At 42.4% G+C, this 20,024-nt stretch overlaps 1 pseudogene; it reads left to right on the forward strand.

Moving 5' to 3' along the window:
• The first annotated feature begins 6,036 nt into the window (after positions 1-6,036).
• LOC124659035 lies at positions 6,037-13,619 on the forward strand (annotated as a pseudogene).
• The last annotated feature ends 6,405 nt before the right edge of the window (positions 13,620-20,024 follow it).

The raw sequence follows: 20,024 nt of genomic DNA on the forward strand, positions 1-20,024 counted from the left end.
GCAACCCCACAGTTAGCAAACGAATACAAGATGCATTCCCCTAGGCCCATAAAGGTGAAGTATCATGTAGTCGACATTCACATGACACCACTAGAAGAATAACACGACAACTTAAATATCAAACCATTAAATATTACTCAACATAGCTCACTACTAACATTTAGACTTCACCCATGTTCTCAAGAACTAAACGAACTACTCACAAGACATCATATGGAACATGATCAGAGGTGATATGATGATGAATACCAATCTGAATATAAACCTTGATTCAATGGTTTCACTCAATAGCATCAATAACAAGGAGTAATCAACACCGGGAGAGTTTCCCCTATGAAATAATCAAGATTCAACCCTAGATGTTAAAGCAGAGACGAGGTGCAGCGGTGGAGATGATGGTGTCAGTGGTGGAGATGATGATGATGATCCCAATGAAGTCCAGCTCGATGACGGTGATGATGGCGACGATTTCCCCTTCGGGGAGGGAATTTCCCCGGCAGATTTCAGCCTACCGGAGAGCTCTTTTCTCTCTGGTGTTTTGCGCCCCGTGGAGGCGGCTATGACTCTCCTCGATGATCTGTCGCACCTTAGGGTTTTCGGTAGATGAAGTACGCGAAAGGGCGATGGCCGAGGGGGTCGTGGGCCCCCTCCCCACATGGCGGCGCGCCTGGCCGGGTGGCCGCGCCGGCCTATGGGGAGGGCCCATGGCGGCCCTCCTCGGCCTCCCCTTTGGCCGGCTCCGTCATCTAGAAAAATAGGAGCTTCGGTATATTTTCCGTCAATTGTTGATCTTCGAAATATTGTATCCTGACGGTGCTTTTTCCAGCGAGAATCCCGACTCCGGTGAGTAATTCTCCAATAATCATGAAACATGCAAAATAGGTGAAATAACATAAGTATCATCTCTAAATATGAAATATATCAATGAATAACAGTAAATTATGATATAAAATAGTGATGCAAAATGGACGTATCATATACTCAATTCATTGTTGGAAGTTTTCATGAAGTAGAAGGATCTCCCGCACACAACTATGCCCAGTGAACCACATACATCATCATGTATGTTTCCACTAAGTTAGTTGTCTGTTCAACTCTTGGCCTATGAACAGTATTTCAGTCATTCCCTTTAGAAGAGAGTTGCAAGCGCCAGACGATTCAAAAATCAAATGACTCCAAAAATCCATTTGCATGGAGTTCCTTCATGCGTTCATTTCTAACATGACCTAAATGGCGGTTCCACTAATAAGTGGAATTCACATCATTTGCCTTATGGCATTTTAGCGTCAGTGTTATGCATGTGTGTTTCACCATAAAGATTTATAATAACTTATCCATCGTACATGGAATACTGTCAAAAATTGAACAACTCATTGTTTTCATTTGACCAGAACAAAACAACAATTATAAAGTTATTTATTATAAATCTGAAGGGCCAGGTAGAATGCCAACGACGAACACAATAACACTTTATTTTGTTCCAGACGTGCATTCCTACCATATTCCTTGTCAGTCACTTAGGCCATTGTATTCTTGTATTGTGTTGTTTTGTATGACACTTCATACCAACCAATATGGTACAAATACCTAAGAATTTCATTGTGTGACCAAACAAGGAATACATTCATAACATGTATATCATCTATATACACCTGAGCTAGACTTTCTAGTCTTTTCTTTCTTTCTGCCAAAAAATCTTTTGTAGTTTCTCTTTTAGCTTTCTTCATTCTCAGAAAACACGTCACCTTCAATAACTTCTAGGTCCATTGGTCAAATACTAATAACCTTGAGGTTCTTACTTTGAAGTTGGTCATCACATGACAAGTGTTCCAGATTTCACTATTAGTAACCTTTTAATGTGATGAACAATTTCACTCATAATTTTTATGCATCAAATCACGACGACTTTCCGAGACCATGTTTGTACATGCTAGGCTCGTAAAGTTTAACCTTAGTATTCGCTTGTGCAAATCTGGATTGCATCCGTTGTATGCACACGTAGAATCTATAACACCCGATCATCACGTGATGCTTCGAAACGACGAGTCTTAGCAACGGTGCATACTAAGGACGATCACTTCATGGATATGCGAATATCGTTAGTGCCCAATTAGTTGGAGGATCGGGACGCCTAGCGTCTTCAACCTTCGTACATTAGCATAAAACTTATGAGTTTATGTAGTCTCACTAGATTATATTCTATCATCTTGCAATAAGGTCTTAGATATCACATATATCTCATACCTCGCTTATTTATGAAAACAAAATTTCCAGCTCCTTACTTTTCAATCGGATTTGAACTTCAAGTTTCACGGAGACAAGATGATTTTAGGTACTAATTGAAACCATTGCTCTTTGAATCAGCAATGTGAGGTTTACTAAAAGTTTGCAATAGAACTTAATTATTTCTTGATTCTTTAACAATACGGTACCAGTACGTAAAGTTACTTATCAGACTTAACAATATTTCTATCTCATTTACAAGACTAGCGCATGGTAGATAACGGATGCCAATTCTACAAATTTAATTCAAAATACTATTCAGACTATGTTCATGATAATTAGTTCATGTTTTAGTCTAATTACTAATGAACTCCCACTTAATACAACATACCTCATAGTTGTTTAGTGGCACACGATCCATATCCACTACACCAAAACCGATCATCACGTGAGATGATGTAGTTTCAATGGTGAACATCAACATGTTGATCATATCATCCATATGACTTGTGTTCAACCTTTCGGTTTCCTGTGTTCCAAGGCCATGTCTATACATGCTAGGCTCGTCAAGCAAACCCAAGTATTTCCGCGTGTGCAACATGGCTTACACCCGTTGTATGTGAACGTAGAATCTATCACATCCGATCATCACGAGATGCTTCAAAACGACGAACTGTAGCAACGGTGCATACGAGGGAGAACACTTTATTATCTTGATATTAATGTGAGGGATCATCTTATAATGCTACCGTCACGATCTAAGCAAGATAAGATTCATAAAGGATTAACATCACATGCAATTCATAATATGTGATATGATATGGCATTTCTTCTTGTGCTTTTGATCTCCATCTCCAAAGCACACGAGCATGATCTCCATCATCACCAGCATTGCACCAAGGTCCATGGTGCCGCTTCATGGTTGTCCATCACTTATAGCTACTATAACAACTACTTGAAATAAAGCTAACACCAGCTGGTCTTAACAAATTTAAAGACAACCATTAGGCTCCTTCCGGTTGCCACAATACAATAATGAACATCTCATACATCAAATATAATCATCATCACATCATGGCCATATCACATCACCAAACCCTGCAAAAATGAGTTAGACGCCTCTATTTTGGTTTGCATATTTTACGTGGTTTAGGGTTTTCGAGTAAGATCCAATCTACCTACGAACATGAACCACAACAGTGATACTAATGTTGTCAATTGAAAGAGTAAATTGAATCTTAACTATGGTGGGAGAGACAGACACCCGCAAAGCCACTTATGCAATACAAGTTGCATGTCAAGCGTGGAGCAAGTCTCATGAGACGCGGTCATGTAAAGTTAGCGCGGGCCACTTCATCCCACCATCCCGCAAGATGCAAAGTACACTAACCAAAAACAACAAGAGCATCAACGCCCACAAAACCATTGTGTTCTACTCGTGCAACAGATCTATGCATAGACACGGCTCTGATACCACTGATGGGTTCGTTGCATGGAAAACAAAAAATTTCTACCGCAAAGATGAATAAATCCAAGATCTAATCTATGGAGAATCCAAGATCTAATCTACCAAGATCGAAGCAACGAGATGTATGTGAGACTAACCCTCGAAGATTCCAAAGCCTACGAGATTAGATCTCGTTGTTGATGTAGTCGATCATCCAGTGCTGCAATCCGGTAGCACTTCCGTACTCGATCGTGCGTACGGTGTCGATGAAGCCCGTCCTCTCCCCGTTCCAGCGGGCACCGGAGGTGTGGTAGATCCCCTCGGAATCCCAGTAGCACGATGGCGTGGTGTTGGTGGTGGAGGAGAAAAACTGCAGGGCTTCGCCAAGCCGGTAGAGCATTATGGAGGAGAGAGGGGTAGGTCTGATGGGGTGAGCGCCCCCTGCCCCTCCCCTCTTTATATAGGGGGGAGGTCGGTTTGGGTGGTCCTCCCAATGCCCCAAACCCATCTAGGGCCGGCGGCGAAAGGGGGAGGGGGAATTCCCCCCCCCCAAGTTGATCCCCCCTAGGGTTTTGGGGAAACCCTAAGGCTGGCCGACTTGGGCCTTGAGGGGCATATGCCCCTGGCCCATTAGGCTAGGGTGCATCCCCTCGGCCCATGCTAGGCCTCCTAGGGTCGTGGGCCCACTGGTGGGACCGCCGGAACCTTCTAGAACCTTCTCGGTCTTCCACCGGAAAAATCCCGAACTTTTCCGAAACCTAGAAATCAACTTTCCTTATATGAATCTTATTCTCCGGACCATTCCGGACCTCCTCGTGATGTCCTGGATCCCATCCGAGACTCCGAACAAACTTCGGTCTCCATCTCATATTCCGAATCTACTTATGCGACATCGAGCCTTAAGCGCGTCACCCTACGGTTCGTGAACTATGCAGACATGGTCGAGACTCCTCTCCGACCAATAACCAATAGCGGGATCTGGAGATCCATAATGGCTCCCACACATTCAGCGATAACTTAGTGATCGATTGAGCCATTTACATACGATACCGATTCCCTTTGTCACGCGATACTTTACTTGTCCGAGGTTCGATCATCGGTATCTTCATACCTAGTTCAACCTCGTTTCCGACAAGTACTCTTTACTCGTACCGTGTTATGTCATCTCTTGTGACCCAGTCACATGCTTGCAAGCTAATCAGAAGACATTCCACCGAGAGGGCCCATAGTATATCTATCCGTCATCGGGATGGACAAATCCCACTGTTGATCCATATGCCTCAACTCATACTTTTCGAATACTTAATCCCATCTTTATAACCACCCGTTTACGCAGTGGCGTTTGATGTAATCAAAGTACCCTTCCGGTATAAGTGATTTACATGATCTAATGGTCAAAGGACTAGGTTACTATGTATCGAAAGCTTATAGCAAGTAGAACTTAATGACTTGATCTCATGCTACACTTATTTGGGTGTATGTCCATTATATCATTCACCCAATGACATAACCTTGTTATTAACAACATCCAATATTCATGATCACGAAACCATGATCATCTATTAATCAACAAGCTAGTTATACAAGAGGCTTACTAGGGACTCCTTGTTGTTTACATAACACACATGTATCAATGTTTCGGTTAATACAATTATAGTATGTAATGTAAACATTTATCATGACCACTAAGATATAACAATAACTAATTTATTATTGCCTCTTGGGCATATCTCCAACAGGACCACGGTCCCTTGCTAGCGGGGAGTTTCCGTTCTTAATTTAGTTTGCTTTTTAGTCTCTTTTTTGGGATGGTGAAGTGGAGGCTACATCCTAAAGTCAGAATAAGGTCCTCCCCGCCCTATCCTCGCTCTGGTGGTGCATCTAGCTCTGACGGAGGGCGCGTGGAGTTGTGTACCCGTCGGATCTCGTAGGATCCGGTCGGTTTTCGTGTTTATTTGTGTGGTTTCATGATAGTCTCTTCCGATCTACGGTTGTCATCATTGGCGATGGTTGCTGCTCTGGTGCGCTGGTCCTTTGGAACCTTAGCACGACGACTTCCCGTCTGTCTACTACAACAAACTCTACTACGACAAGCTTTGCCCGACTCCAGCGATGAAGGGGCGAGGACAGCGGCGCGCCTTCGGCTCGTGCTAGTGTTTGTAGTCGTCGCTAGGTGGTTCGAGTACCAATTTATAATTTTTTTTTTATTTTTTGAGTTATTTGTACTACTCCCAGATGGGTGCATTCGAAAAAAAATGCAGCAGGTACATCCCAGTCATCGAGTCAACCACCGATCAGACCAGGAGTCAGGAGAGATCATAAACGTCGACGGGCCGGAGCATACTCAAAGGACCGACGATTCCACTGCAGAAGTGAGGTGCTCGTGAAGTTGCCGTGATCTCATCTCCGGGGGAGTAACCAACCCAGTCGAGCGGCCGATCCTTGATCCGTATCGGAGGGAAGAGGAGTCGAGGAGAGAAGATGCGGCCGCGGCTGGTGCTCTTCGGTGCCTCCCTCACCGAGCAGTCGTTTGCCTCTGGTGGCTGGGGCGCCGCCCTCGCCGACCACTTCGCCCGCCAGGTACTCTCCGTTTGCGCCGCCGCTAGCTGCTGCGTACGGAAGTGACATCGGATTTTGTGCTGGTTAGGCGGACGTGGTGCTGCGCGGGCTCAGCGGGTACAACACGCGGTGGGCGCTGAAGGTGCTGGATAGAGCCATGGAGGGGGCGGCCGCCGGGGGCGCGGACCCCGCGGCCGTCACGGTGCTCTTCGGCTCCAACGACGCTAGCCTGCCGGACCGGGCGGAGCCGCACCTGCACGTGCCGCTAGCGGAGTACCACGACAACCTCCGCGCGATCTGCGCCCACTTCAAGGTTGCTGCTATACTGTCGTCCTGGAGCAGAGAATGCTGATAATTTGCTTGCTTCTTCAATTACTCGTACGTGGTTGAGAACTTGAGATATCTATGTGGTTTGGTTTTGCAGAATAAGTGGCCCTCTGCTGCTATCATCCTCATCACCCCTCCACCGATCTAGGAGCCCGCGAGGATCCGGTAACAATAGCCCTCTCACCCTGCAGATATGTAATTTACTTATAGCTTTATTAATGGTGAGTGGTAAGGTCTCAGGTCAACAGAATAGGGTCAACTAGATATCTGTATGCTGATCAACTTAATGGTTTCCTTTTGCTCAATGCCATTCTTGATGCAGGTCAGTGCTGTATTACTGACATGTATCTTTAGAACAATGTATTCAACATCATCAACATTTAACTAAACAGGTTAAGGCTGTTGCATTCCCTGGGCTCCCAGCGATTGGACGGTGCGTGGGTCCCCGTGTGGGTCAGCCCCGCGTTTACTAAGTTTCAGCGGATCCGGATCCGGATGAAGTAGCTCAAACGAAGCGGCGGCGTTGCGGGGTTCGACCTGGGGTGCTGGTGGTGAATCGGCGGCGGGGTTCGAGGCGTCGATCCGTCCCCGCGCCTCCTCCCCCTCAATAGGCCGCGTCCGCATGGGGCAGCCCAAGGGAGACAAGCGGTGGGCGCCCGGCGAACTACATCGAGTCGGCGATGGCGTTGGAGGAGGAGAAGGCCGCGTCGAGGTCCTTCGTGGGCGGCCTGACGGAGGAGAAGGCGCGGTCACGGCGAGGTCCTTCGTGGGTGGCCTGATGGAGGAGAGGCGCGGCCGCGGCGAGGTCCTTCGTGGGTGGCCTGATGGAGGAGAAGGCGCGGCCGCGCCGAGGTCCTTTGCGGGCGGCATGATGGAGGATAAGGCGCGGCCGCGCCGAGGTCCTTCGTTCGTAGGAAGCCTGACGGACGAGAAGGTGCGGCATCTGCAGGCCAACCGAGGAGAGTGCCGTCCTCTTGAGGACCAAAAATTTGCCTGGCCTCGGCGTCGGCCGCCGGAGCCGCCGCTCCTCATCATGCCATCCAGCCGGAACAGGAGCCTCAACAGATGGCGTCGCCGATATATATGTATGACTATCCATTCCGCCGGCCAACCGGTGACTTCACGGATGGCCATGTCCCGTAGGTGTAAATCAACTGCCTGCTTCTGCCCGATGTTCACCTCCAAATCTGCAGCCGCTTCCTCCTGAACTACACCAAGGTGAGACCCTCTCTGCAGTTTCTTTTTCAATATCTTGCTGCTCGGTTCTTCATGTGATGAATGGCAGCACGTGTTTATTGATGCATGTATGTACATATAAGCATGGTAGGATGGTTATGGATGTTCGTGGAGGGACTTCTAAATTAAAATGGAATATTGGTAATGATGTGTATGCATTACTGTGAAACTGATTGCTACTGGCAAAGTTTTGCTTCTATTTCTATGCAGACTGGTTCATTGTCTGCTTTGCTTGCATCAAGAAATGACACCACACATGCGGTCTTTTCGTGAACCGTCTGCTTGAATCTGTTAATCTTTTCCTCTACGCATGTTGCTGTTCTGGCCGCTTTGTCTTCGAGTGTTAATTTGGATTTTGCTTGCAACAGGAATGGATCAGGCGAAGACGTGCAAGTAATATGAAATCTCACAAGGTTTGCAAGATGTACTGATTCTACACCGTAGATTTGTCTTTCAGCTCGCACACTCAAAACTCAGCCTCTGTCACACATAATATCAATTATGTCCTGAATGTTTAGTGTTTACCTATCCACTTGCCTATTTCTCATGTTCTTTACAGTGAATCCTAAAAAGATTAGATGTTTAAAACTGGCACCATCTTCTTAGAAACAGTGTCCTACTATTTACTCTTATGATAATATGACCGTACAGTGTATTTTAGTTAAAATGGTTGGTTAGATAAATATAGTTTTCCTTTGATAGTAGGACGTGCTGTGAAATTGGAGCGATCATATTTTTTCGTACAAATCCCACTGAACCATAGAATGCAATGGTGCTAACTAAACTGTAAACATTCAGATGTGAAGAAAATTAAAATAGTACTATCACCATAACAATTGTATTATGAGTTACAACTCCATTCCACATCCCTTTGAATCTAACTAAGTTCCTTATTTGTTGCTAGCGGAACATCACAGATCATTCACACGCTGAATTATGTGTTTTCATTACCTATGAAGTATCCTTTCTGTCACAAGATTGCTTAGGCCATCGGTTCAAATGAACTTTATGTTTTCTGATTTACTAGCGCTTGCAAGGTTATACTATTTTTTTTTTGTTATCTTGGGTACCTTTCCTGCCTGAACATTGAAAGGTATTTCCTTCTGTATATAGAGGTTTATCTTTTTCTCCCTGCTTCAAACTGATTTGTGGACATGTTTTTTCAATGTCGGCTTCCGAAAATAGTCTTCTGAAACATGCATCTAGCCATGTACTTAAAAAGGTTATATAATGGTTATATTTAATTATTTATTCCCTATGAATATAGATTAGCTTAGTTGCATGTAAAGCAATTGCAGGCATTTAGTAGTTAATAGCTCATGCTTAGCTGTTTGGTATTGTTTCCTCCGTTTCTTCTCTTTTATATGACCAAAGAAGAACAATTTGCGGAAATAATTGTTTCCAGTGCTATCATGTGTCTGCGTAAAAGGCAACAATTCATATGATGGTTACATATTTTCCTCTGATGTATTAGACCAGTTAATTTTCGAAAAATAACTTTGTAGTACTAAATGATTGTAGATGTAGAAACATGGTTATAGGTCCGGTAGTGAATGCTTAATTGAAACCGATTCAAAGAAGATGGAGATAAACCGTCCATCTATTGAGACCATGTTCATGTGGGCTGTAAGTTATAAATGTCAAAAAGATGCTCACTTTTTCCATGTTTTGTGAAAGGCTTATCGGAGTTCTGGTGTGTTAGGTTTCTTACTGTATGGCAGATTTAGTGATATCAGTTATATTTGGTGTCTAGAGTCCTTTTTTCCTTGAACTCATCATCTCCAGATCAGTTATAGCCTATTGTAGTAAGGAATAAATTTGCTTCGAAGTTTATTCCCATGTATTATATCATATATGTGATCTTAATGCCCACTGAGATGTTTACTCGCGTATTACAATTTCTCACTTCCATTATTTTTATGAGATCTCATGAGAGGATGTCAGTAATTAACATATCAACGATTCACTTTCTTACAACGAAGCATCACATCTTCACCATGTGTTACAAATTATTGGGCTAAGAGTGCATATAGTGATCAGTGATTTTATACTGTTGTTTGACATGATTTGTTTGTTAACTAAGTAGACATAAAATCAATCCCTTTGTTCTTGACCATTTAAATTCCTCTTTCTATCGTTTCTTAATGATAGGATGGATGAGATTCCAGATGATGAATTTAGACAACTACCATTGCTGTCTCAGACAAGGTTTTCTTCAGTGTTACCCTTCCTGAATTACAGGTTAATGATTGATTGGAGGTGTCACGTGATATCAATACAGGGTGTAGCGTTTGGCAATTAAGCCTTGCTGGCTTACTAGATCTGAATGTTTGGATGCTTTCTTGGTATCGTCGTATTTTGTATCTATCATAAGAGGTCTTCCTTATTTTCTTGCATATGATTTAGTTCATTGTATGTTGCCTCTAACACATGCACACTTCTTCCAAGCAATGAAAGTTGCACTCTATCCTCTGGACTATTCAGAGTTCGCAACTGACCGCACTGATTGATGGTAGCCATCTTAACTGAATAGTTGAAATCTTGACATAAGCTTTTGTCAAATTTGTAGGCGGAAGTAACTTCTGTTCACTGCAATATATGTAAACTGGGGAATAATTCAATGTTTTTGGCACTTTTGATTGCCATTTGTAAATACATGTACAATAATACAAATATTTGGATGCACATTATGATAACATTATTCCCCTTAACCGAGTACCAAAGTCATCTGATATTTCAGCTATATATACATCTGATTTGCAGTTGTCTTGAGATTAACCTTTAATCAAATCAAAAGGGTTCGTCATTGAAGACAACTTTGCTATTGTAAGTTCATAAACAAGACTAATTCACTTTTATCCTGTATCCACAATATTTTAATAGTTGGTATTATGAGTTTTCATAAGTACTGAGAATTAATTAAATTAAATACTAGCAGTACACAGTATGAATCCTTAATTGTCAGTTTGTGGCTTAGGTGATCAATATTTTCTATGATCTCTATCAGGTAGCAAGCCCGACTAAGGAAAAAAATCATGCACATTGTGATGCTAACTTTTACTCTTATTTTTGCTTTCTTTTTTCCTTGGGAATAGAGGTAGATCACTCTCTTTTTCTTTTATTTCAATGAAGCTTGACTATTACTGCCCTTGTGAAACTCTACGTGAAGCTTCAAAGGAGAAAGACCATGAAATCAACACATTCACAATGGAGAACTATGATGACCTCAGTGTGGTCCTGGATCCAACATACTTTTTGGCCTAACTCTTTTGGTTTTTATCGAAAACAGAGGCCTGGCTTAGTTTTTGGTCCTTCATGATGCAAATTATGGTTCGAAGAGATGAAATAGATGTTGACAAAAAGAGAGGTGAAATACATTCTACATTCCAAGAAGTCTGGGATCATCTTCTTTACGGAGTTTGCCTTGCTGAACTTAGATGATTATTTTCTTGAAGCCAAGGGCGCTCGATTCGTTCTATCAAAAATAATTGCAGTGTTGGTTGAGTGAAGCTATAACTTCTGAAAGTACTTGAGGAGCAAAGCACCAAGAGAATACTCCTGCTATTTTATTGCTTTACCAACTGATTTTCATGGATAACATTGTTAGCCGAAATTTTATTACAATTTGCATCCTACAATACTACCACGTCCGGCCATGCTGTGTTAGAACGAAATGCAGGCGGCGCGGTGAAGCGCGCATTTTTGCCTAGTTCATTCTATCCCTGATTATTGTGATGAAGAAATCAAGAAAACAGGGGAAACAATTGAAAATTGTTTTTATTTTATACAGTGAATTGCGTCAAGTAAAACCTGTTAATCTCAATCGGAATGTTAAGAAATGGGGCTGAACTTACAGAATGTATCGAGGTTGTGTTTAGTATGAAGTTCCTTTTACGTTGACTTAGTTTTGACTCAAAATGATGGACATTTCAACACCTCTGGGAGTGTACTATTGGGCTCTATGTGTATCCAATTGTCTACTTGCAACTTGGTGGCCTGTGATCTGGCTGAAGATTCCTTTGAAGCAAATATTAGTAATTATGCCTTTTAGCAAAGCAGATTGGCGAGGAAGCCACACTTATTCCATATCTTTCCATGCAGACACGTATATGGGGATAATGATCCTTCAAGACAGCCTGAAAGAACAAATGAAGCTGCGGGCATTTATGCACAGGCATGCATAGCTGTTGCTAAAGAGTTGGATCAGCCATTTGTAGACATCTGGACACACATGCAGCAATTTCCTGATTGGCAGACATCTGCGTTATGGTATGAATTTTATTTTCCCGGTGTGAGCAAAATTCGATCATGCAAATTTGGTATAACTTTTAGAACTCTTATACTCCCTCTGTCCATAAAAGGATGTCTTAGATTTGTCTAAATTTGGATGCATGGCAGTATATCGCCTGGGTTAACATAAAAAAAGCTTAATAATTGTAAGTGGCTGATGTAAGAGAAATCAACAGCTGGCAATTCTCAGGCAGACTTTTACTCACGATTTACACGGATTGCTCAAAATCTGGTCTGTGTCCAGTTAATTTTATGTCTGGTTCTGGCTTCGGAAACACTGTTGGAGACTACCCAAAGAAAAGGCTCGAGATTTAACACTTCTGAACTTTCTAGTGTGATGTTGTTCTTGGTTATGCTTCACATTCTTATGAGGGAAAATGACAACCCAAGATAAGATTCAGTTGATGATTTGCATTACGTGTCACCTCTCAACAATGATTACTGAGCACATAAATTTCACTTGATATTCTAAACCATTGCTCTGTTTTCTTTGCGATGATAGATTAAAACCTGCATTTATAAATAGAGCAAAGTACACAATACCTCTTTTGTGCCTTTTTGGAAACTGCTGAAGATTTTTCCTATGCTTCTTGAGCACAAATTTTTTTGTTCTCCCCCCAAAAACAGATTCTTTAGTAGATGTCTCGGATACTATATAATCGATAAAAAAACATTATGTTTGAATTCTCTCTTTCCGTCTTCTAATAGCCTTTAGTCTATGTGCTTAGAAGAGCTTGATACTCTAAAATGGCTATTTACCCCCAAAAAAATGATTCTGTAGTAGATATCTCAGATACTATATAATCGATAAAAAAACATTATGTTTGAATTCTCTCTTTCCGCTTTCTAATAGCCTTTAGTCTATGTGCTTAGAATAGCTTGAAACTCTAAAAGGGCTATTTACTCACTTTTCCCAGTCATGCTCTTCATCCAGTGATTTTATAGTTGATCATCAATTCGCGAGTATGTAAATAAATATTTTATTCTTCTTCACTCTTTATGCCCTGACATTATAGGAATCGAGATTTTGATTTCAGAGTATCTTGCCAAAGCATTATGAATTATGGTGTATCCTCATGACCATAAGCAGCAGATAACCTTCTTATATCATGCAGTGACGGACTTCATTTCACCCCGTTCGGAAACAAGATTTTGTTCGACGAGGTGCTCAAAACGCTGGAAAGTATTGGTTTCAGCAAACAGAGTCTCCGGTCGGATCTCCCTCTCTACCATGAAATCGACCCCAAGGACCCATTGAAAGCATTTGAAATTTGAACAAGGTATCTGCATGGCTTGATTATTCAGAAGGCGAGCTCTGCTTTGTTTGGACACCGGTGCGTTTGTCCTTAGAACTGGGAAAACCTTATGCCATGTGCTGGACTTGTTTAGTAGCTGTGGTTTATGTTCCATATATTCCGTAAGTAATGAGCATTTCTATGGTTTTCAAGTGGAAAAGACTGAAAATAAACGGCATTTTCTGTTTTTTTCCTGTACATTTCGTAAGGTGCATTGAAGCTCTGATTTCTGTTGCTGTTTCTCACAGTTTGTAGCTTCTGCTAAACCATGGATGGTCAAGCATGCTTTCGGCTTCTCATATGTGACGTGGCGTCCTATATTGATGTTATTCTAGCTGATTTTGTGCACGATTATTGCGGTACTACTGCAGCAATGCTGCAAGTATTTTCTGTAGGGGATGCAAAATGGAAGTGTTTCAGAAGAAATGAAGCAGTAAATCTATATTCGTGGAAGGTCGGCGGCTCTGGCCTCTGGGTCCAAGGCCCATGGGAATGCGTGTTGCGAGAAAGAGGATTGGTAGAGCTCGATTGGGCTAGTTGGGCCTGGGCCTATTGGTCGACTTAATTAGTCAGTCAGAAGATAGCTACGAATTAGCGAGCTTCACCAGCAGATCATGAGGTTAGCTATCTCTAGTCCATTTAACCCATTAATTAATCGTTAATATTAATAAGATGAACGGAGCTAAAGGTGTCGAGCAAACAAGTGCTCTCTGTCAGATACCTTATGTAAAAACGAGAGTATAAGTCGCGCAAATTTTGCACTCGCGTGGGCTGGGACCAATATTTTGTTTTATAGTTAGTCTACGGGATCTGATCATCGCTGGCAAACTCCAAACCAAAACCGTATACATCAAATTTGATAATATGATAACATGGAATGTGACAATATGTTACATTATTTCACAACAATGTTTGCATCTAACACCCGAAATATGAGAAAAACATCGTCTTCACGCATCATCAACCATCATGACGAAGAAGGAAGGCTCAAGTAAAACCATCGTTGCCGCTAGCACCGCCGGCGACACCACTACTCTCCGTACCGGAAGCTTCAACACAGGCTATGCTTCTCCTTGTAATGATCTTGAGCCTCCTCATATCCCACCACACTTTAGTGAAGGAATCCATGGTGTTCAGATCCATCTTCATCGCATATTCTCCTCCCCAAAAATTTCTAGCATGCCTTCCTCTCCTCAAGTGCTATCCTCCTCTCCTCCAAGTCACAAATTGCTTGCCACCTTGCTTACTTCATCTCATTCTTCTTCTCAATCATGACTTTCTTTACTTACAAAGTCTTGAGTGTTATGCTTTCTTTTGACCTCATGAACTCATCGATCTTGAAATCCAAGTTTGATGCTTCAGCATCAAACTTGATCTTTTCCTTGGCCTTCTTGTTTTCATCTGGCTTCCCCTTGTTGGCTCCTTCCTCATCACTTGCATCATCCAAACATAGCATAGCTCATTTCGGTGCTTCTTGCTCCCTCAATTCCCACTTGTCAAGATACGCGAGCAACTTTCAACAATGTTATAGCGTGAATGGTCTTCCTTTGGAGGTCTCCATTGATTTGTACCTCTCCGTCGCAATTGTTTCCTACATTCGCAAAAGAAATGCAGAATAAATGCATATGTCTTGCAACACAATCACGCAAATGCAGAATGCAATGCACTCACATAGTCACCGATAGAGACACCACTCGGAGGTGGGTTCCTGAATTGCTCCATTGCTCTACTCCACCATCTACAACAAGCCTTGATCACATCCTACCGGCCTTGTAGGGATTCGTAGGAGCGATAGACTGGTGTTGAAACATGAGGCATGAGGTGAGAGAAATTATGTTCGATTCGCTGCCAATACCGCTTCCTGTTTTGGTCAGTGTCGTGCACCACATCGATGGACACTTGCGATCATAACCACACCAAGCAAGCGTCTTTGATTTCTATGTAATTCACGACTCTCTTGTTCTCCCCTTTCGCCATGTCGAAGACCTCCTAATCAATCTCCTCTAACGCGTCTTGACCATAAGCAACAGCAACCTCAACCTCTTCGCCATCATCCTACCCGTCCAACTCATACGTATCAAGCGGCGACTCGGTAATGCTCACCTTGGCCTCGTTTAGCATATCCGTGAATGAGTTCGGAACATTGTTCCCATTGTACCTCGGAGGCTTTTCGACGAACACGTTGGCGGCGCCGATGTCGTTGTCCTGCGATGCGCCGATCTTGGCCACCGGCAGAGCAGGTGGAGGAAGGCCACTTCTCTTCAAGGTTTCCTTCATATTAACGTTGTCCCCCGACTGCTTGGCATTGTCCCCCCGGCTTCTTACATATTGCCCCCTCTTTGGCCGAGCTCGCGGAACGACCATCGTTGCAGCCTTGGCTGGGGTTGCAACAACGACTGCGGTTAGGGAAACAGCAAGGAAGACGATGTGGGTGCACGCGTGCTTCCTCTTCGTGAGGATAGAAGCGGCAGCAGCCGAGGCACCAACGTGTAATGTGAAGAGGGAGTGTGTACCATTTGGGAGAGGAAATTTGGAGAGCCCCTTACTCTTCTCCTGTATAAATTTGATCGGCGAACGAAATCGAACATAAACCGTAAAGAACATAAACCGTAAAGTAGCTGTTATTTTGCAAAAATACATAGTGAAACCTAGTTTCATTTTTTTTAGATAACAGGTAAAGACTTTGCCCCACTTTAAATTAATAAAGCCATCACGGTATGAGGTTAGATTACACACTGTTGAGCATTACAGCTTCACCAAACCTAGTTTCATAGGAACCTGTTGTACTGTAGCGGCTAAAAAAATCGTATTTCTAGAGCTTCAAAAATTCCAAACAAAAATTTTGCGCGTAGAGGACGCACGTATGTATGTGAGTGAGTGTCATTTTTCATACTCCAATTTAACAGTATGTAGCTTAGGAAAAAAATGATAAGTTTCAGATGAATAGTATGATAAAAACTCACCCGCACAATATTTTTCGAATTTAGTGGTCGGATAACTTTGTGACTTACTGCTGAACCAAGTTTAATCAGGTTCCGCAGTTTCCAAAAGATCGCTTACGTTATTTTGCAGTTTTCTCGAGTTTACGGATCTGTCTTAAGCTTGTCAAGCTTTGAAGCTTTGTGTCTAGTAAGATTGATAGTCTTTTGGTCCCCATTTCTTAATCAAGCAGCTTCAGATGCTCTTCTAGACGTTTCTTTTGTGACACCACGTCCATGGATGATGGCCATCGACATCGATGTATGCACCATCATTCTATTTGTGTCGACCAGAGCTCCAGAGTACATCGCTACTATGTCGACACGGCGAGATACACAAGCTCACGAACTAGTACTGTACCTCCAAATCTGGCATCGCTTTCCGGACACCAAAACTGGCGGCCGGTTTGGCAGAGGCGTAGCACGCAGCGATTGTCAGCTGAATACATCGCTGGCGGCACAGCGCCACGCATGCACGCACCAGGGGCGGATGGATCCATGCACGGGGAGGCGAGATCCTGTGATGTGATGAGAAAGGCCTAGGGACCGGGACCCCCTATACCAGCATAGGCTACTGATCCCTACGGCCTAGGTTCCTTAGATTAACCCGAGCCCTGATGAAGCGTAGGGATTAGCCTAGACGCGGTAAATAAACCGGCCTACGTGTACGGCAAAGATCTCGCCTCAGGAGACGGTGATGTACGAATACTATTTACTTAATCTCATGCGCGCAGTTGCAAGCACATGCCGAGTGCTCCTATCTACTTTGGACTCAGTAGCGTATTTTCATTGCTGATCTTAGGGGTTTTACGAAGGTGACGTGCCGCTCTGCCACACGCCCTGTCTTCATGTAACCGTGTGTTTAATTATGTCGCAAACATACGTACGTTCCCGCTGTGCCGTGCGTGTCGTGGAAAGAGGGGACTTATCCCCAGCATCTGATTTGCTGCCGCATCTGGGGAGAAGCTAAACACGCCTGCTCTACCGTAATGCATGCACGTACGGCCGACTTTGTTTATTTACCTTCATTCTCATTCATGCACTCCATCCTTTGCTATATATACTAATATGTGTTCCTTTTCTGTTAACTAATTGATTCGACTTTATCTACGCATTTGCATCAATCTAGAAACACAAAAATATAAATGCAGTTGAGTCGATTAATTTAGAACAGAGCGGGTACCACGGATCCCAGCATGGGGACTGTGAACTTGTCAAAATACTCATATATGTTTCTCTGCATGTGCTACTCCCTCTACTCTATGTTGGTTGTTGTAGACTTTGTTATGTTTTGATCCAAACTGTTATAAAAGAAATGTTAACTTCTGACGAGAGCGGAGCGAGGCGCCTCATCGGTTAGGCTTGGGCGAAGCCCCTCCCCCCCCCCCCCCCACACCCCCCACACACACATAAACCCTACGTACGGATTGTCATCACCGCCTAAATATACATCATCTAAGATGGCGTTTATCACATTATAACATAACTCACGGCGTTTGTAAACACTTTCGACATAGTGAAGTTTTACTGGCTCGCGTCCATGCTTTTTTTCCCTCTGTGTTAAAGGAGTTTTCCACGTAAAATCATGTTTCTCGCTATCCTTTTTCGTTCTTCGGATGTATCTACACACAAAATGTGTCTAGATACAGAACACGTTCTAGAAAAGGCTATTAATATGGAGTTGAGAAGCTTTTGGGTCTCAAGATTTATTTTCATAAGAGCAGATTTTTTTGTGTTGGCAAGGCCAAAGAGATGGAGGAACAATAGAAGCAAATTGTCGGATGTGCTCCTAGTTCTCTTCCTTTCAGATGCTTAGGTGTCCCAATCTATTACTACCTCTTTCCGCAAAAGGTGTCTTAGATTTATGGAAATTTGGATGAATGTAGACATTGTTTAGTCCGTGCATATATTAAAATTTAGACAAATCTAAGACATCCTTTTATGGACAGAGGGAGTACAAACGATTATTAAACAAAGAATATAATCCAGTAGAGACCCGCTTTGAGAAAAAGCTGAGTTGCTTACAAAGCAAGATACTATCATACCGGGAAAGATTAGTGCTTATTTACTATGTTCTAACAAGTTTGTCGATATTCATGTTATATTTCCTTGAGATACCTAAAGGGTTCGTAAAAGATTAGATTTATATCACACTCCTTTCTTCTAGCAAAGTGGTCAGCATAAATAAAAGTATAAACATACAAGATGGAACATCATTTATCGACACAAGCAGCAAGGTGGTCTTGAGGTGGAGAGAATAAATGTTTTCCCAATAAGTGGTTCTGCAAACTTTTAAATAAGGAAGGGGTGTGGCAAGAGTTGCTACATAATAAATACCTCAAAAGTAAACACCGTCACAAGTGACAACAAAACTAATTGAGTCATAGTTCTGCAAAAGGTTTATGAGAGTCAGGGATGAGTTCTTTAGTAGAGGGTCTTCTGGCGTATGTAATGTCCTTAAGACTAGGTTCTAGGAGGATACTTGGGTAGGTGATGCAGTTGCCCAAGCAATACCTATCCCTTTGTAATATTGTGCAACGGAAAATATTTTAGTTGCCAATGTTTTCATCGGATCTCACCTAAATATTAAATTTAGAAGAGTTGACAAAACTAATTGAGTCATAGTTCTGCAAAAGGTTTATGAGAGTCAGGGATGAGTTCTTTAGTAGAGGGTCTTCTGGCGTATGTAATGTCCTTAAGACTAGGTTCTAGGAGGATACTTGGGTAGGTGATGCAGTTGCCCAAGCAATACCTATCCCTTTGTAATATTGTGCAACGGAAAATATTTTAGTTGCCAATGTTTTCATCGGATCTCACCTAAATATTAAATTTAGAAGAGTTATTTCCGTGAATTGATGGGAAACCTCAATTCAATTAGTGAGAAGATTAATGAGAGTTAATTTAACAAGTAAAGAAAATATATTTATATGGAATATTTGTCTATGTACGTGGATATGATGAATTGTCATCCTGTTTTCTTGAGGAAATACATCTAAAAAATAAAATCATCCTTAATGATTAAGATCTTTACATGGTTCCTTCATCGGAAAGTTATACTTACGAAAGATAATTTAGCTAAGAGAATTTGGAATGGTTGCAAGAAATATATTTTTTGTGACTAAAGAGAGTCTACTAACCATCTCCTTTTGCATGTCCCTTTGCTTGTCTTGTTTGGAGATTTGTTCACTTTATTTTCGACAACTAAATATGTTCGGCAATTTGCTCAATGGAGTTGAGAAGCACACTGAAACCAGTATAGGTATAAGCGTTTGTGCTTTAATGTAAGTGTTGCGAAGCTATAGAAATGATATGGTTTTTTTAAAACAAGGTCGGAACAACTCGTTTTTTACAGATTACCCATATGGCTATTTTATGGATCAACGAATGATCTAACATGCCATCAAAGGCGGGCACACATGTATTCTGGATGCAGTCGTCTGGAGATGGTCGCATAGGCTATCTACAACGAGGGTGGTTGGCGGCTTATTACACGCTTACATGATGCTTAAGGGCACAATTTTCTTTTGTTCCGCTTGTTGATTTTTATGTACATCCTATGTGATCCATGAGCTATATAACTTTATTACTCTAGTACTCCTAATAGTGCAATGAAAAGTTAGGTGCATCAATTGTTGCAGAGGACCGAAATGTTACTTGCTTTGCAAAAAA

Source organism: Lolium rigidum, chromosome 6 (assembly GCF_022539505.1).
Source record: "Lolium rigidum isolate FL_2022 chromosome 6, APGP_CSIRO_Lrig_0.1, whole genome shotgun sequence".
Lineage (NCBI taxonomy): Eukaryota > Viridiplantae > Streptophyta > Magnoliopsida > Poales > Poaceae > Lolium > Lolium rigidum.